We start from the raw sequence: 19,649 nt of genomic DNA, 5'->3' as shown, positions 1-19,649 counted from the left end.
AGTTCTGGGGATTTGTGCTAAACACAAGAGATTCTGCAGATGCTGGAAATCCAGAGCAACAGAAACAAAATGCTGGAGGAACTCAGCAGGTCAGGCAGCAACTATGGAGGGATATAGCCCAAAATTTCAACTGTTTATTCCCCTGCATGGATACTGCTTGACTTGCTGAGTTCCTTCAGCAGTTTGTATATATTGCTGAGGATTGATTTTCCATTAAGCCTATAAAAGCACTGAACACCTCTTTACTTGTGGAGACCTATACTAGACTTTTACCTACACTTTCGAATTCTCCAATAACAAAGTTTGTGTCCTGTTTGATCAGAAGGTATGCTGTCCAAATGCCTGTCTGTCCTTTGATAAGCTTGAAGGAAGATAATTTTAATTTCTCTGGAAGAAGGTTGGGAGTTAGGTTTATCCTTGGCTCTCCTAGCTGTGCCCCTTTGCTACCTTGCTGGGCAGACTTATTAAAGTGTTTTGAAGACATCTTTATCTTGGCTATAGTCGAGGGCTGATTGATGTATTGTTTTGGACTTTTTGAAGATAAACCAAATCTATGACCACCAACTGCTGTGCTCTCTTCAGTGGGAAAAAACGGTTTAGAGGATATGGGAAAAACACAGGCGAATGGAACTAGTTCAGGTAGATATCTTGGTCGGCATGGAAGAGTGGGGCTGAAGATCCAGTTTGTAAATGATACGACTCTACAATTCTACATTTGTGTGTACCTGATGGAATTATGGGGAATTATGGCACTGCATTTGAACAAAAGAAAAGGCACATACTAATAAACTGCCAACACAAAAGCCTGCAGATGCTGGAACCTGGAGCATACAGCAACCTGTTGAAGGTAGACTGGTGGTGGATGCGTTGGGTCCAAAGCATGCATCAGGATTGACAGGGTTGAAGTAAGGTAGCCAGAATAAAAAGGTGAAGAAGGAGGGGATCTGACAGGGGCTGGCAGCTGATAGGAGAATTTGGGTGAGGTGGGGAATGACTGGCAGATGGAACCAGGAGAAGGAGAGGTGGGGGGTTCAGACTCAGGTTGGTGGGTGATGGGTGGAAATAGATATGGAACCAAAGAATTAGGCAGATGGACCCAGGTGTGTTGAGAAGAGGGATAATGTAGAGGCAGAGCCTGGGTGGTATAAGCATTTTTTAATATTTGAGATTTAAGGTTAGCTTATTTGCCACATGTATGTCAAAACACTCAGTGACATTAGGTACAGAGGAGATGTCAGGAGTATGTTTTTTACGCAGAGAGTGGTGAGTGTGTGGAATAGGCTGCTGGCGACGGTGGTGGAGGTGGATACAATAGGGTTTTTTAAGAGACTCCTGGACAAGTACATGGAGCTGATAAAAATAGAGGGCTATGGGTAAGCCTAGGTAACTTCTCAGGTAAGAACATGTTCGGCACAGCTCTGTGGGCTGTATTGTGCTGTACGTTTTCTATGTTTCTATGAAATGCATTGTTTGCATCAACCACCTGCACAGTTCAAGGATGCGCAGCAGGGGAAGGCCACCCACAAGAGTTGCCACACTTCCAGCACGAGCATAGTATGCCCACAATTTACTAACCCTAACCCTAATCGTATGTCTTTGAAATGTTGGAGGAACCAAGAGCACCTGGAGGAAATCCACACAGTCATGGGGAGAATGCATAACTCCTTGCAGACAGCTGTGCGAATTGACTGGTGACTGTGGCCAGTGTAAAGTTTTGCATAAACTGCTAGGCAACAGTGCCAACCCTTCCTCTTTCCATCATCACCCACCATTCGCTGTGTCTAAACTCTCCCCTCTTCTCTACCTCATCTGCTTCCACTCATCAGCTACCAGCCCCTGCCTTGCCGCCTCCTTCTCACCCCTTTAATCCAGCTATTCCCCCCACCTTACACTCTCAGTCCTCCCTCTTACTCCATGGACGCTGCCTCACCATTGAATAGTTTGCTTTTTATGCCGTGTCATCTTGTTGAATTTACTTCAGTTTTGCTGCCTCTGTTTACATCCTAAAGTGAATTTTTAAATAGATGCTAGGTTCTGACAGATGTTTCTTGGAACCGTATCCACATCCACAAAGAAAGCGAGAGGTTGTTAGTGTACTGTATATTCAACTGCAATCTGCCCCCTGTGTATTCTTCCCCTGTGCTTTGTGTTCTCCGTTGTCTGTCTCACTGCCTCGCAGTCTCTGCGCATGGCTTCCATTCACTCATCACCCTCTATCCTTCCCCTGTGTCTTCTGTGTAGGCTTTTATTCACAGAATCATCAAGATTTTCAGTGTGGAATTGAATCTTTCAGTCTGTCTGAGTGTGAGCAATTGACCAAGCAGACCTAAAATGGAGATGTGTGGGTTGTTGCCGCTTCTTAGCCTTTGGTCAGTTGCCTTGGAGGACAAATCTTATCAATTGCTTATCCAAGCACTGCTTAAAGACGATGAGAGTTTCTACCTCCATCACCCCTTCAGGTAGAATGCTTCAGTCCCTGGTTGAAAACAATCTTATCCCTATTCCCCTTTTAATATCTCTACCAATTCAGTTAAATCTATGGTGCTCAAGGGAAATACATATTTTCTCAGGCTCCTGTTATTAAATCTCCTCCTTGTTTCTTTTGTTATTAATAAAACAACTCCTATCTCATCAAAAATGCAGGAAATTGGGCACCAAGGTAGTGTAACAGTTAACATGATGCTATTGCAGCTCAGGACATTCCCGAGAGCAGAATATAATTCTGGCGCCATTCCGTAAAGAGTCCATGTGGAATGTGTGGGTTTTTCCCAGCTACTCTGGTTTTCTCCCACTGTCCAAAGACATACCAGGTAGGTTAATCGGTCATTGTAAATTGTCCCGTGATTAGACTAGGGTTCATCGCGGTTGTGGGGTTGCTAAGGCACCGTGACTCGAAGGGCCGGAAGGGCCTACTCCACACTGTGTCACTATATAAAAAAATAAAACTTCTGGAAACACTCAACGGGTCAGGCAGTGGCTGTGGAGCAAGGAAATAGTTAGCATTTCAGGTTCATCAGACTCAGCATAATCATAACTAATTTTCTGGCCTCTTCAAATACTATCCCTTCCTTTCTGGACACTGTTCATTGGATGTGAACAGAAGAATACACGACAGATGAGGAAAAAGGAGCAGGAGTAGACCACTTGGTCCCTCAAGCCTACCCCACCTTTCATACTTAATTTATATGTTAACCAACGTAGCACAGTAAGAGACCTTTCCACCATAATAAGCCTGCGTCACCCAATTACTCATGTGACCAATCAGCCTTCTAACTCGATGTGGGAAAAAACTAGAGCACCCGGAGGAAACCCACGTGGTTGAGGGGAGAATGTCCAAACTCCTAATGGACAACAGTGGGAGTTGAACCCAGGTCAGCTGGAGCTGTAGTAGCATTATTCTAATGCTATGCCTCTGTGCCACCGCGACTGATCACGGCTGATCGGCCTCAGGCCAAAGCTCCTTTTTTGTGCCAGTTCCCCACAGCCCTCGCTTCCCTGATCTTTGAATCAGAGTCAGAATCACAATCAGCTTTAATATCACTCATATACTTCAAGAAATTTGTTGTTTTGTGACAGCAGTTTGCTGCAAACATAAGATGTTACTGGATGTTACAATAAGAAATACAAAAAAAAATAGTGCACAAGCTCATGGGTTTATAGTCTATTCAGAAATCCGATGGTGGAAGGAAGAAGCTGTTCTTGAAACAAACCCTCTCCTTCTCTCTGTCCCTCTCCCTCCCCCTCTCCCTCTCCCTCTCTCTCCTTCTACCTCTCCCTCACCCTGTCCCTTTCCTCAGTGCCCCCCACCTCCTTCCTTCCCTTTACCCCTCCCCTTACCCCCTCCTCTCTCCCTCTCCTTCCACCTCCCCTCCCCTCCCCTTACCCCCTCCTCTCTCTCTCCCTCTCTTTCCACCTCCCCCTCCCCCTCTCCTTACCCCCTCCTCTCTCTCCCTCTCCTTCCACCTCCCCCTCCCCCTCCCCTTACCCCCTCCTCTCTCTCCCTCTCCTTCCACCTCCCCTCCCCTTACCCCCTCCTCTCTCTCTCCCTCTCCTTCCACCTCCCCCTCCCCCTCTCCTTACCCCCTCCTCTCTCTTCCTCTCCTTCCACCTCCCCCTCCCCCTCCCCTTACCCCCTCCTCTCCCTCTCCTTCCACCTCCCCTCCCCTTACTCCCTCCTCTCTCTCCCTCTCCTTCCACCTCCCCCTCCCCCTCCCCTTACCCCCTCCTCTCTCCCTCTCCTTCCACCTCCCCCTCCCCCTCCCCCCTCCTCTCTCTCCCTCTCCTTCCATCTCCCCCTCCCCCTCCCCTTACCCCCTCCTCTCTCTCCCTCTCCTTCCACCTCCCCCTCCCCCTCCCCTTCCCCTACCTCTTCCCTCTCTCCCTCCCTTTGTCCTCTCCTTCTTCCTCCTTCTCTCTGTGCAATTTGACATTTACTTCTTCTGGCTCTTTCTGTCTCGCTGATTCTCCACCAGTTGTTTCCCCCAGAAGGCTGATCCGTTTCTCTGCCCTCTGTGCTCCGTTCTTCTGTACTCCATTTCTTGCCAACAATGCTAAAATCGGACCAGGGACCCACCATAATTACCAGGCAAAATCACGATAGAAACGAATGCAGCTATTGAATATAGGAGTGATTGATAAGTTCATGGCTTAAGGTAGAAGGAGTCAATTTTAGAAAACCTAGCACATTTTGTTCCCTCCTACATTTACACACTTAGTCCAGCGGTCGTGCAGCATACAGGTCCCTTCTTTGTAGAAGTCGGCATTTTGGACCTCCAGAAAGTGGTCCGCGGCAGGGGTGGTTGATAAGTTTGTGGCCTGGGGTAGAAGGAGATGTGTTATTAACTTCAAACTTTCTGCATAATCACTCAAAGAGTTGAGCTGCACGTGCATGTAACGAGAGAACTATACAAAAACTCCACTGAACTACGTAAAAAAACAACACAAAACTACACTAGACTACAGACCTACCCAAGACTTCATAAAGTGCACAAAACAGTTCAGGCATTACAATAAATAATAAACAAGACAATATGCACAGTAGAGGGCAGTAGGTTGGTGTCAGTCCAAGCTCTGGGTATTGAGGAGTCTGATGACTTGGGGGAAGAAACTGTTACATAGTCTGGTTGTGAGAGCCCGAATACTTCGGAGCCTTTTGCCAGATGGCAGGAAGGAGAAGAGTTTGTCTGAGGGGTGTGTGGGGTCCTGCATAATGCTGTTTGTTTTACGGATGCAGCGTGTTGTGTAAATGTCTGTAATGGTGGGAAGAGAGACCCCGATGATCTTCCCAGCTGACCTTACTATCCACTGCAGGGTCTTACGATCCGAGATGGTACAATTTCCGAACCAGGCAGTGATGCAGTTGCTCAGGATGCTCTCAATACAAGCCCTGTAGAATGTGGTGAGGATGGGGGGGTGGGAGATGGACTTTTCTTAGCCTTCACAGAAAGTAGGGAGATCATTATGCTCCACGACTGCTGGACTAAATGTGTAAATGTAGGAGGGGGCTAGGTTTTCTAAAAATGACCCCTTCTACCTTAGGCCACAAACTTATCAATCACCCCTCATATTATGAATCCTTTGTGGTCAGGCAGACTTTGTGAGAATGTACCTTTGTGTCCCGAATTATCATTTACAGAAGGCAGGAAGATTAAAATAAAGCTAGCCTTTGCATTAGCTTTTTGAGGCACTTTATGAGCAATCTCTCAGCAGTTATGTATGAACTATTGTCCGTAGAGATTTTCATAGAGACACTGATTTTGTTATAATCCTATATTACACTCCTAACCTTCTCCTTCTGTCCAGCCCCCCGACATAGCTATAACCATTGCACTCACCTGCATGCTGCATACTAGAAGCACTTACAAACCCAACAATAGGCTTGGATGAGAGAGAAAAATGACTTGAATATGATGCTCATTTATAACTGGCATAGGAAATTGCATTGTTGGACTGCTGAACCAGATGGCTGTGCCTCATATAACTTTGAGGCAAAGATTTCCACTAACAGTCCAGTGCTGTTTAGAAGTCGCAACATTGCAGCAGCTTGTGTTTAAAATGGTCTGTCACTACTTCAAATCCAATTAATTCCTGTCAGTCCCATCTCCCCTTCTAACCCAGCAACTTATTCTCTTGGTTCTCCACTTTTCTTCACCTCACCTGCCCATCATATCCCTTTGGTGCCCCTCCTCTTTCCCTTTGTCCCATAGTCCACTCTCCTCTCCTATCAGATTCCTTCTTCTTCAGCCCTTTACCTCTTCCACCTATCACCTCCCAGTTTCTTACTTCACACCCCATCCCCCACCCACCTACCTCCCCCCTCACCTGATCTCTCCTATCAGCTTGTACTTCTCCTCCCAGAACTTCTTATTCTGGCTTATTTCCCCTTCCTTTTCAGTCCTGATGAGCAGTCTCGGCATGAAACGTTGACAGTTTATTCATCTCCATAAATGCTGCCTGACCTGCCGAGTTCTTCCAGCAGCTGGTATGTGTTAATCTCTTGGAAGTCCCTACCCAATTTCTCTTTTGCAATCACTTTTGATTCTGTTTCCAACCTGCATCACTTCAGACCATCATCAGTCACTGTGTTTTTTCTCTTTTTTCACATCTCTCTTTTATCCTCTGCTATTTTTTTAAATCTGGGGGCCCTGTCCTTGAATTATCTACTAATGGAACCTGCCTCACTCTATGGATCTAAACCCATCAAGATCTTCTTCCCGAGTTCATTTCTCCTGCTCTCTACAAGGAGTTTGTGTACGACTTTATTGCATTACATTTTATTTTATTTACTGATGAAGAAATAACCTTCTCTAATGTGGGAGAACTTGGATAGGGCAAAGATTTTGCAGAACCCTTCCTTTCAATCTGCAACCATCCTACAGGGCTTCTAGGTGCCTGCTCCTTTAAATCTCAATTGCACTCCCACTCTGGACTCTGCCCCCTGTCCTTACAAAGTTCAATGCCAGCTCAAGGAACAGCACACAGTCTATTGACGAGACACTCACACACTTATAGATTCAAAATTGTTTGTTCAGATAACCTGCAGTTCTAGCCTATAAAAATTCATGGCTGTAATTTTTGTCTTAATAATTTAGGTAATTTATTTGTCTTCGATTTTCACTGTGTCTTCAATGAAGAAAAACAACCATTGTTTCCATCATAGCTAGAATATATATAATTAGTCTCAGATAAGAGAGGTAAAGGAGTCAGGGTTTTCAAAGGCAGTTCTAAAGAGTCCTTACTTATCCTTCTTACAAATGATCTAAACCTTCTCCTTTGATGTCACCATCTTACAAGACACCAAGTGTTTGTAAAGAAGTGAAATTCCTCCGGACCAAATCTTTTGGACTTTGATGTAATGATTGCTGTTTTATTAGTCAGCACTAACATCTCTCTCCCTCTCTCTTTCTCTCTCTCTCACACACACACACACACACACACACACACACACACACACACACACAGAAATATTGGCATATGTACACAGTTGCACATTGCACATGAATACACAATCCATGCTATTTGATGCTGCTACAAGTTTTACAAAGCAATTGTGCATAAATGTACTTGTGTAGATGACGATAAACATGACTTTGATATGTGTGCACACATACAAACTCACATAATATTCTTTCTCATGAAAACACACATAGCAATATGGAATCTCTCTCTCTCTCTCTTCCTGTCTCTCAAAGACATACACACAGTCTCCTCTCTCTCACACAAGAGTCTCTCTACTCCCTGTTTCTCTCTCAATCACAGTCTCTCTGCTTCTCTCTCTCACACACACCATTATCATCATCTTCATTTGCCGCTTGACCTACTGAGTATTTATGCCATCTGTTATTTGTTTTACATTTCCAGACCCTGCAATCTTTTGCTCCAGTAATATAATGACACAAACTCTACAACACTCACACATTCTCACAATCTATCTTCAGTTTCTATAGATCTCTTTATTCCAGAAAGTAACATGATTCCAATTGCTGAGTCTAAACTTGCTTGCATGGAAGAGAGAGGAATATTGAAGGGAGATGGGAGGAAAAGCAAATAAAGGTATAGAGTAATATAGCACAGGAACAGGCCCTTTGCGAATCTGTGCTGATCATCAACCACCTATTTGCACTAATCCTGAGCTCATCCTATATTATTCTCCTAAATATTCTCATCAATTCCCCCAAACTTGGCCATTATCACGACAGAAACACACTCAAAATGCTGAAAGAACTCAGCAAACCAGCAAGCTTCTATGGAAGGGAATTTCAGGCTAATTTGCCTGAATTGCTGAGTTCTTCCAGCAGTTTGCGTGTGTTGTTAAGATTTCCAGCATTTACAGAATCTCATATGTTTATCATCTATATCGTACTAAAACTCTCATGCTCCGTCTGTCCGTTTGTGACTTCCAATTAGCGCAAACGGTGCATTACAGCGGCACATCTTTTGGCTAAATTGAATTAAAATGCGCTATCTTACAGAATGCAGGCAAAGTTCAGGGTTATATATTTGTATAAAATTTCTCATTTGCTAAAAATCAACAGGCTGCCTTTCACCCAAGACCCGATCGGCCATTACGGAAATCGGGACGCCAGACCATGATGCATGAGCACAGTCAGCCTCAGCAGCGCCTGATGATGTTCACAGAGCCGGCTCCACCTTCCATGGAGACCGCGATGCCACAGCCCGACGCACGCGCACGGCCAGCCTCAGCAGCGCCTCACGATACTCACAGAGCCACTTCCATCTTCCATGATCAAGAGATGATGCCAAATGTCATCGGGAAGCGGCAAGGAGGCAAAGAGAGAGAGAGAACAGCAATCGGATGAGGCCAGGGCCGCACGACTCTAGGATCAAAGAGTCAGGACAAAAAGGCTGAGAGAAGACGAGACAGAGGAGGACAGGCATGCACGTCTCCAAAATGACAATAGGCTCAGACAGAGGAAAGAACAAGAATCGGATGAGGCCAGGGCTGACCGAGTCCAGGATCAGAGAGAAAGAACAAATGGTAGAAGAGATGAAGAGATGAAGGATGAAAGGGCTGCGCGTCTCCAGAATGACAAAAACAGGCAGAGAGGGAGGAGAGAGGAAGAGACAGAGGAGAAAAGGAAAGATCAACTCGAAAATATGCAGCACAGAGTAATTATTGCGAGAGTTGCTGAAGACGACAATGGCCACTTTCAACGACACTACCTCGACAGAGAAAGAGCAAGGCAAAATGCACGACTCACATGCCGTCACATTTCTGCTGACGTTGGTTCGATGACCAGCGTACACCTTCACTGTCATGCCTTCCTATTCACAGGAGAAACCGCACATTTCTGCTGTATGAAGGGACAGGTCAGGATAGGCAATTTGCAGCCTCTACCTAATGAACTCCTCAATTTGTACAGCAATGATGAACCTATTGCAAACGAGTTCAGGAAGAACATCAGACAATACAATTGCCTCTTCCAAATGACATTATTTGGTGCCAAAGAAGTCATTCCAACTAGGAATAGCCCAGCAACACGCATGTCAACTGTGATGAAATGCTTTAAGAGGTTAGTCATGGCTAGAATCAAGGACCTGGACTTGCAGCAGTTTGTCTATTGTCACAATAGGTCTACAGGGGATGCAATCTCACTGGCTCTCCACTCAGACTTGGATCATCTGGACAATAGTAATACCTACATCAGGCTGCTGTTTCTTGACAACAGCCCAGTGTTCAACACATTCAGGCCCTCAGTTCTAATCAACAAGCTCCAAAACTTGGGCCGCTGTACCTCTCTCTACAACTGGATCCCTGACTCCTTCAGTGGGAGACCATAGTCTGTGTTACTTACCAACAGCATCAATGAGTATAGATGAGGCAGAATAATGACCTGAGCACCAATTTTACCTGGTGTTCAAAGTGATTTGGCTGACCTGTTTGGTCTGTTGGACCCAGATATTGTGCTTCAGTGCAATGGCTTAGTTTCACACCCTGAGGCTGTTACGATGATGTAATGTTACTGGAGCTTGGTGTGTGTAGGACAATCTGCCACATCACCAAGTCCACGTCCAACGGGACTATTGTATGGTCGTCAACACCGGAATGCCCTGAAAGGAAGGTCAGAAGTCGTATAGAAATATGAGTTGTTCCTGCTTAAAATAAGTCAAAAAACAACATGAAATAAAGCATTACTTATTTGTATTTTTTGTAGTTGCTCGGTAGAATCTGGCTGGAACATAGTGAGAGTAACCTGTGCTATGGTAAAACTTGGTGCTGCTTAGAAGTTGCAACGTTACCAAGAGCTTTGTTTAGAATGGTCTGTCACTTCTTCAAATCCAGTTCATTCCTGTCAGAACCATTCCTTCCTCTACAACCTTCTAGCCCAGCAACTTACTCTCTTTGTTCTCCCCTTTACTTCAGCTCAGCTGCTCATTACCTCTCTCTGGTTCCCCTCCTTCTTCTCTTTCTCCCAAAGTCCACTTTCCTCTCCTATCGGCCTTTTGCCTCTTCACCTATCCCCTACCAGCTTCTTACTTTATTCCTCATCCCCTACCCTGCTACCTTCCCCCATCAAGTCTCACCTATCACCTGCCAGCTTCTACTCATCCTGCTCCCAGACCTTCTTATTCTAGCTTCTTGCCCCTTCCTTTCCAGTCCCGATGAAGGGTCTTGACCTAGATGCTGCCTGAGCTACTGAGTTACCGGTCAGTGTGGACTAGGCAGGCCTGTTTCTTGCTGTATGACTTAATAACCCTATCCACAGTTCTTTTTTCACTTTTTGATTTATTTCCCGCTGATCATTAGATGAGTACCTATCAAGCTCTCAATAAAACTAGATCTTACACAATCCGAGACAGAAAGGTCACCAGCTGGTGGAATGCGGGGTGTCGGCGGGATTCAGTTCTCACTGACTCATTTAGATGAAGCTCTGATTAATCACATGGGTTTTATCATCATATCTATCAGACTGAATGATCAGTTCAACAGATTCAGTAGAGATGCAGTTCAGCAAGGACAGAGAGAAATTTTACAGAAACACATTTGCCAAGCGTAGTGTCAGGGCAATTTACTCCTGGCTTTGAAATGCAGTGTTATAACTTTTTTGAAAGTCCTGGGAATATGGAAACATGTAGTCGTCATGGGGTGCCATGGTAGTGTGGTGGTTAGCGCGATGGGGCATACCGGAGTTCAGAGTTCAATTCCGGCACTGCCTGTAAGCTGTTTGTGCGTTCACCCAATGAAATTTGAGTTTCCACCAGGCGTTTCAGTTTCTTTCCACAGTCCAAAGATGTACCGGTTAGCAAGTTAATTGGTCACTGTAAACTGTCTTCTGAATAGGCTATTGTTAAATAGCTGGGTTGCCGGGCAATGTGGCTCACTGGGCCGGAAGGCCGGGTTCCGCACATTATTTCTAAATAAATAAACCAATTTTGTGGCAACTCTTAAATATAGTGCGATCAGACTTGTTTGTTTTCCGAATGTGCACTTCTTTCCTCCTGCTTTGTAATTACGGCAGAGTATCCTTTGCTTTAAAAGGGTGATGATGATTTAATTGGTATCTCTCGGTACTTGGCGCCTGACTAGATCTGATCATTTATCACATGCCTGTCATTTGCTGTGCTTTCATTACTTAAATCCCCGCTGTCAGCAATTAGTTTGCTTGTGATCCAGAAATTTGTGTTGACAAACATTTGAACATCAAGGATCCCGGTTGGATTAATGGCAAAGGGGCAAGTTCTGGGCAAAGCTCCCTTTGGCTACATTATGTCTTCACAGGTGTTCAGAACAAGGTCTAAGGTGATGATGTTGAAATGCCAACTCTGTAAGGTAGCAAAAATTTTCTGTTTTTCCGATACACATCAAAGCAGTTTATAGAGACTTGCTTTTCAAATAGGAAAGCGAAAGCTTGATAGATGCCTTTAAAATCATGAATGGATTGCAAAGGACAGGATTTTCACCTTAACTGTCATGGTAGTGTTAAGACTATAAGACATAGGGGTAGAATTAGACCATTTGTCCCATCGTATCTGCTCCGCCATTCTATTCATAGTTCATTTATTTATCCCTCAACCCCATTCTCTTGCTTGCTCCCTGTAACTTTTGATGCCCTTATTAATAAAGAACCTTTGAATATATCCGGTGACTTGGCCTCCACAGCTATCTATGGCAGTGAATTACGCAGATTCATCTGTCCGTTGGCTAAAGTATTTCCTCCTCATCTCTGTTCTAAAGGGTTGTCCTTGCATTCTGAGGCTGTGTCCTCTGGTCCTAGACTCCTCCACTATAGGAAACATCCTCTCCATGTCCACCTTATCTAGGGCTTTTAATATTTAGTAAGTTTCAATGAGATTCCCCTCCCCCACCTCATTTTTCTGAACTCTAGCAAATACAAGCCCAGAGCGATCAAGCACTCTTCATACGTTAACACTAAGTTTCCTCCCATCTTTTTGTTTTCTATATCTACCAACATAACCCTGTATTCCCTTCATTCTTATATGGTTGCCCATCCTCTCCTTCAGTGCATCAATAATTTCAACTTCAACCACTCCCAGTGTGAGAGTGTTGTTACTGCTCTTTGGATGAAAACATTTCTTCTGACTTCCTTTATTGGATCTCCTTGTGACTCTGGTGACAGCCTTTGGATCTGCTCTTTACACAAAATGCTAGAGGAACTCAGCAAGCAGGTAATGCAGCATCCATGGAAGGGAATAAACAGTTTATATTTCAGGCTGAGACCCTTCATCAGGACCGGAAGAAGGATCTCAGCCCAAAACTCGGACTATTTATTCCCCTCCATAAATGCTGCCAGACTTGCTGAGTTCCTGCAGTGCTCAGCATCTACAGAATCTCTTGTGTTTATAGTTCTGCTCTTCAGTATGTTGCATCTACATAACCAAACAGTTCACCATTTAAAAGAAGTCTCTATTAGGTCATTACACAACTTGCTTTCCCGTAAAAGGGAAGAGGCTATACTTCAGGAGACACAATTGTCTACAGTAACTGGAACCTGGAGTGACACACAAAGCACTGGAGGAATTCAGCAGGCCAGGTGATGTCTATGGAGGGAAATAGACAAGTCAAGACCCTTCAACAAGAGTTTTGACCTTATACATCACCTGTCCATTTCCCTCCACGTATTCCCCCTGATTTGATGAGATTATAATCCAATAGTATAGTGCTTTGATATATGGAGCATTGTGAACTGCATGAATTCCTTTTTTATGGAAGGATAAAATATGAATTGGTCAATTGGTGTATTATTGTTACATGTACTGAGGTAAAGTGAAAATCTGAATTAAGTACTGTCCATAGAAATTATTTCATTACAACAGCACATTGAGGTAGTACAAGGTAAACATCCTGTTCACGTCCACCCTATCTAGGCCTTTTTAATATTTAGTAGGTTTCTTTGAGATTCCCCTCCCCCATTTTTCTAAACTCCAGCAAATACAAGTCCAGAGCCATCAAATGCTCTTCATATGTTAAATTAAAAGAGTTACCTCTCATCCTTTTACAATAACAAAAGGCAGAACAAAGTGTAACAGTAACAGAAAAAGTGAAGTGCAGATAGATAATACGGTGTAAGGCCATAACAAGCTGGATTGTGAGGTCAAGAGTCCATCTTAATGTACTGGGAACTATTCAATGGTCTTACAACAGTGAGATGGAAGCCGTCTTTCAGCTTGGTGGTACATGCTTTCAGGTTTCTGTATCTTCTGTCCTGTTGGAGGTGGGAGAAAAGAGAATGTTTAAAACAATTCAGGGAAGGCTTGTTAAGCAAATGCCTAGAATGGGTTGTTGTGTTATGAGAAAAGGTTGGAAGGCTATGCTTGTATCACAGAAGTGCAGAAGAGTGAATTAGACATACTGTATAAGATGAAAAGTTATCTTAACAGGTTAGATTTGTAGAGGATGTTTCTTGTGGTGGGTGGTCTAGGATTGAGGGTCACCTTTTAAATATAAGATCTATTTAAAACATTCTTTTCTCATTGCATCCTAAGTTTTTGGTACTTTCTTCCTCAAAGCACAGTAGAAACTTAGTCGATCTGAATATTTTACAGGTGGATTAATATAGGAGTGAAAAGTTACTGAGGTAGTGAACAATGCAAAGTTTAGGTTACAGTCAAATCAGCCAAGGTCTTATTAATTAGCAGAGGAGGCTATAGAGGCTGACAGGGCTACTGCTGCTCCCAATCTGTAGGTTCAGCTAGCCTGCTTTTAAGGAGTAAAGTTTAATTAACTGTGAATCCGAGTAGACAACACAGGGTTAGACATAAATGGGACATGCCAGTGAACGATGGAGTGATGGAATGACAAAATGAGTGCATTGCATCTCCTGTATGAAATGAGTAAAATCAATGCTTCTTACTGGCATGGAAGTAAATCGGTACCCTCTAAAAACAGATAACCCATATATCTTTACATTCATTCAATGGAAAAGAATTACAGTCGATGTTTCGGGCCGAGGCACTTCAGCAGGACTGGAGAGAAAAAGATGAGGAGTAGAGTTAAAAGGTGGGGGGAGGGGAGGGAGAAACGCAGGGTGATAGGTGGAACTGGGAGGGGCGGGTTGGAATAAAGAGCTGGTAAATTGACTGGTGAAGGAGATACAGGCTGGAGAAGGGGGAATCTAATAGGAGAGGACAGAAGGCCATGAGAAAAGAAAAGAGGGAGGGAGGAGTACCAGAGGGAGGAGATGGGCAGGCAAGGAATTAAAATGGGTGGCCACTGGGAGATCCCACTTTTTCTGGTGGACAGAGCATTGGTGTTCAGTGAAGTAGTCTCTCAATCTACATTAGGTCTCACCGATATACAGGAGGCCACACTGGGAGCACCAGACACAGTATATGACCCTAACAGACTCACAGGTGAAGTGTCGCCTCACCTGGAAGGACTGTTTGACACCCTGAATGTTTGTGAGGGAGGAGGTGTAGGGGCAGGTGTAGCACTTGATCCACTTGCAAGGATAAGTGCCAGGAGGGAGTTCGATGGGGAGGAATGAATGGACAAAAGAGTCGTGTAGGGAGCAATCCCTGTGGAAAGCAGAATGTGGGGGGGAGGGAAAGACGAGCTTGGTGGTGGGATCCTGCTGGAGATGGCGAAAGTTGCGGAGAATTATGTGCTGGACACCGAGGCTGATAGGGTGGTAGGTGAGGAGAAGAGGGGACTAACCCTGGTAGGGTGAGGACGGGGTGAGAACAGACGTACATGAAAGAGAAGAGATGTGGTTGAGGGCAGAATTGATGGTGGAGGATGGGCAGCCCCTTTCTTTGAAGAAGGAGGACCGCCCCCCACTAAGCACATCTTTCCCTCACCCCACTTTCTGCTTTCCACAGAGATCACACCCTACACATCTCCCTCCTGGCACTTGCTGGGGTCATATCCTGAGCCTGGTGCTCCTGGTGTGCCTCCTGTATATCGGTGAGATCCGACGTAGATTGGGAGACTGCTTCGTTGAGCACCTATGCACCATCCGCTAGAAAAAATGGGATCTCCCAGTGGCCACCTATTTTAATTCCACTTCCCATTCCGATATATCTATCATGTCTTCCTCTACTGTCATGATAAGGCCACACTCAGATTGGAGGAACAACACCTTATATTCTGTCTGCATAGCCTCCAGCCTGATGGCATGAGCATCGATTCTCAAACTTCTGATAAAGGTGTGCCCCTTCTTCACCATTCTCCATTCCCTTTTCCCTCTCTCAACTTATCTCCTTGCCTGCCCATCACCTCCCTCTGGTGCTCCTCCCTCCCTTTTCTTTCTTTCATCGCCTTTGTCGTCTCCTATTAGATTCCCCCATCTCCAGCCCTGTATCTCTTTCACCAATCAACTTCCCAGCACCTTACCTCACCCCTTCCCCCACCCCTCCCAGTTTCAACTATCACCTTGTGTTTCTTCCTCCTCTTCCCCCACCTTCTAAATCTACTTCTCATCTCTGACCCTGCTGAAGAGTCTTGGCCCTAAATTTCGACTGTACTCTTTCTCCATAGATGCTGCCTGGCCTACTGAGTTCCTCCAGTATTTTGTGTGTGTTGCTTGGATTTCCAGCATCTGTAGATTTTCTGTTGTTTCCAATCACTGAAAAATATTTTTTTAAAGTAAGGTCACTGTAAAGGTATGGCGGGTGGGGGGGCGCGGGGAGGTTAGTAGTGTGCATGAAATTAATAGTGTGCCTCAATTAGTAATTGATTAATTAATTAGTACCATTTCTCTTCCCAAGAAATACATAAGAATTTTAAAAATGTCTAACATAATCTTGCATACCTACCCATCTGCAACCTCTGGTGCCCCTTCTCCATCCCTTTTTCCCATGGTCCACTGCTCTCCCCTTCTCAGGTTCCTTCTTCAGCCCTTTTTCCCTTCCACCTAGTCCCGTCCCAGCTTCTTACTTCATTCCCCCTCTCCCATCTTCCCTCTCAACTGGTCTCACCTGACAGTTATTCCCTCCCCCCAGCTTCTTATTCTAATTTCCTCCCTCTTCCTTTGTAGCCCTGATGAAGAGTCTCAGATGAAACGTCAAAACTGTTCATTTGCCTCTGGCTATTTGTATGTGTCACTCTGGATTTGCAGCATTTGCAGAATATCTTGCTTTTAACATCAAAGAGGAGAAAATCTGCAGATACTGGAAATCCAAGCAACACACACAAACCGCTTGTGGAACTCAGCAGGCCAGGCAGTATCTATGGAAAAAAGACCTTGGCCCGAAATGTCGACTGTACCTTTTTCCCTAGATGCTGCCTGGCCTGCTGAGTTCCTCCAGCATTTTGTGTGTGTTGCTTTTAACATAATTTCTTTTTCCGTCGAGATTGCAGCAAACATGTTAGGAAAAGGCGATACCTTTTTAATTCTACACTCATTGTTTATGAACTTCTGTTCCTGTATCCAAATAAATCAAATGTTCAAAATGGGGGTGGCCTGATTGCTTAGCGGTTAACATAGCACTATTATAGTGCTAGTGACCTGGGTTTCAATTCAATTCTGCCACTATTTGTAAACAGTTTGTACATTCTCCCCATGATGCGTGGGTTTCTTTCGGATACTCCAGTTTCTTCCCACATTCTACATACAAATGGGTTAGTAGGTTAATTGGTCTCATGGGTATAATTGAGCAGTGCGGTCTCACTGGGCCGGAAGAGCCTGTTGCCATCCTGTATCTCTGAGTAAAAAATTTTAAAAAATATATTGCAATTATTTTAGTCTGAAACAATATCAGAAAATTACATTCTGAAACTCAGCAAACTTTTCCCTCAGAAATTAGATTAGATTAGATTATGAGGACATGCACTCCTCTTTTATTGTCATTTAGTAATGCATGCATTAAGAAATGATACAAAGTTCCTCCAGTATGATATCACAGAAACACAAGATAAACCAAGACTAAAAAAACTGACAAAAACCACATAATTATAACATATAGTTACAACAGTGCAATGCAATACTGTAATTTGATAAAGAACATACTATGGGCACAGTAAAAAAAAGTCTCAAAGTCTCTCGAAAGTTCCATCATCTCACGCAGACGGTAGAAGGAAGAAAAACTCTCCCTGTCATGAACCTCCAGTGTTGCAAACTTGCCGATGCAGCACCCTGGAAGCACCTGACCACAGCCGACTTGAGTCCGTCCGAAAACTTCGAGCCTCCGACCAGCCCTCTGACACCGAGCACCGAGCATCGAGCACCATCTGTGCTGAGCACTTCGACCCCAGCCCCGGCAACAGGCAATAGGCAAAGCCGAGGATTTGCGGCCTTCCCCTTCGGAGATTCTTGATAACACAGTAGCAGCGGCAGTGAAACGGGCATTTCAGAAGTTTCTCCAGAGGTTCTTCCGTGCTTCTCACATCTGTCTCCATCAAATCAGGATTGTGCACAGTACCTACTTAACAAATACCGATATCATTTCGGAGCGGCCGCGTGAGCAGCGTTGCGCTGCCATCTTCTCCTCCCCTCATTGGTTCATGGATTTTGTTTGGATAACTGAAGGGTTCACGTGGAATAATTTGCCCTCCTTGAATCGGCTAGTGGCACTCTTGGCTCTGAGTGAAAAGGTGGTGAAGTTGAAGTCCCATGTAGAGACATCAACACGTAATCCAGACTAAAACTTTTAAAGTCAAGAAGATGATAATACATATAGTTTACCAAACTATAATATAGAACAAAATAAGAAGGATTGTCCCTAATTTCTTTGTCAATATTTTCTATCAATTAGTATCAATAAAAATTAACATAATCAAGTTAACTACTTAGTCTTACTTGCGCCAGTTTGATCTGCTCAGAACAGGCTTTTAAGAAGAGTCAAGACTTTAGAAAGTGCTTATAAGGTAAAAATTGCATATGTTGGAAATCTAAAATAAAAACAGAAATACAGACGTGGTAGGGATACTGAGCAGGCCAAGAAACATCTGCAGAGAGAGGAAGAGAAAAAATATTTCAGTCAATAACCTTTCATCAGGACTGTTTGGTAAAAGGATCATTTAGCTGAAACCTTGCTTCTGTTTCTCCCTCTTTAGATACTGTCTGACTTGCTGTGTATTCCCAGCATTGCTCTTTAAGCTCCAAGTGGTACTGTATTGACTTTGGACTAGTTGTGGTTGAGAAAGATGCTCTGTCAATGCAAGTTCTTTCTTATCATGTTTTGCAATCATGATGGTGCACGCTCAAGAAAAGTGTCCCAAGAAATTAGTTAATATCCTTAATATTCGTAAAGACGTGAATGTCGCTAAACTCTTTAGCTAATCAACACAGGCTTGAGATAATAATTTTAATTAATGTTCATTCTTTGTGGATGCAAGCTTTGATAGATTGAATCTAATTCATTGTAATTTCATTTCAAAACAAATAAGCGTATTAGAAAGGAAGGAGTTGGTGAAAATAATAGTGCTAGATAGAATTCAAAAGGAGAAATGATTTTATAATTTCTCGGATTAAAAGATGGGAGGGAGAGGGGGAAAGGGAGACCTGAGGGATAAACTGAAAATTAGAAAGAGGAGAGAGACAGAGATAGGAAGAGAGCGGAGGAGAGGGAGACACATGAGGATTAATCTGAAAGTGAAAAAGAGAAGAGAGGCAGAGGGTGACAGGGAAAGGCAGAATGACAGAGTGACAAAGATAGGCAGAGAGAAATCGAGAGAGAAGAACGAAGAGGGAGAGAGAGCTGATGTTGTCAGGCTGCATTGTAATGGTGAACTCTGCATGTGGAGAAGGTCACAGTTATTTGCCTGGGCATTATGAGGATGACAGCCAAAATGACAAGGCCCAGTTCTGGATCTGACATTAGCAGGAACTGTGCAGCCTTCTCCTTCTGCCAGTCATTGTTCTACAGCTGTCCGTGCCATATGCCTGGTGGTGGGATTACAGCATGGCGCGGCATAAACTGAAGTTCGTTCATCCACATATAAATTAAGGAGTGAAAACTGTCAGTGAAGTATATTATAGCAGAGGTACAATTGCACACAGGCAGATTTGTAGAGTGAGGAGAGGGTGCTAAAAATGCTGGTAAATGATAGTCAGTTCCTTTTTAACTGTGCAAATAACTTTTGTCGATTGGAATGTGGGAGATGTTTGGCTGGAGACACACTCCACACCCTCTCTTTGCATTCTGTCACAATTTAAACCCCTTAACAAACAAACATGAAGAGATAAGGGGAAAAAAAATGTCAAGATCAGTGGTGTGCTGTGATAGAT

The 19,649-nt window shown here is 44.1% G+C and overlaps 1 protein-coding gene and 1 long non-coding RNA gene across 17 annotated transcripts in view; one reads left to right on the top strand and one right to left on the bottom strand.

The window, feature by feature from the left end:
- LOC140211819 (CUGBP Elav-like family member 4) overlaps nucleotides 1-19,649 on the top strand; it is an 860,614-nt gene that overhangs the window by 470,323 nt on the left and 370,642 nt on the right. The gene's annotated exons all lie outside the window — the stretch shown is intronic.
- Nucleotides 4,411-19,649, bottom strand: part of LOC140211818 (uncharacterized) — a 32,109-nt gene continuing 16,870 nt past the window's right edge. The window contains exons 2-3 of the long non-coding RNA XR_011889596.1: nucleotides 13,620-13,685; nucleotides 4,411-4,815 (exon numbers count right to left, since the gene is read on the bottom strand). This is a non-coding gene — a long non-coding RNA (uncharacterized lncRNA). The remainder of the gene's footprint in view (nucleotides 4,816-13,619; nucleotides 13,686-19,649) is intronic.

The sequence above is a fragment of the Mobula birostris genome, chromosome 18 (genome assembly GCF_030028105.1).
Source record: "Mobula birostris isolate sMobBir1 chromosome 18, sMobBir1.hap1, whole genome shotgun sequence".
NCBI classification, from domain to species: domain Eukaryota; kingdom Metazoa; phylum Chordata; class Chondrichthyes; order Myliobatiformes; family Myliobatidae; genus Mobula; species Mobula birostris.
Note: the sequence above shows the minus strand (reverse complement) of the source record. Positions and strands in the feature narration are given on the sequence as shown.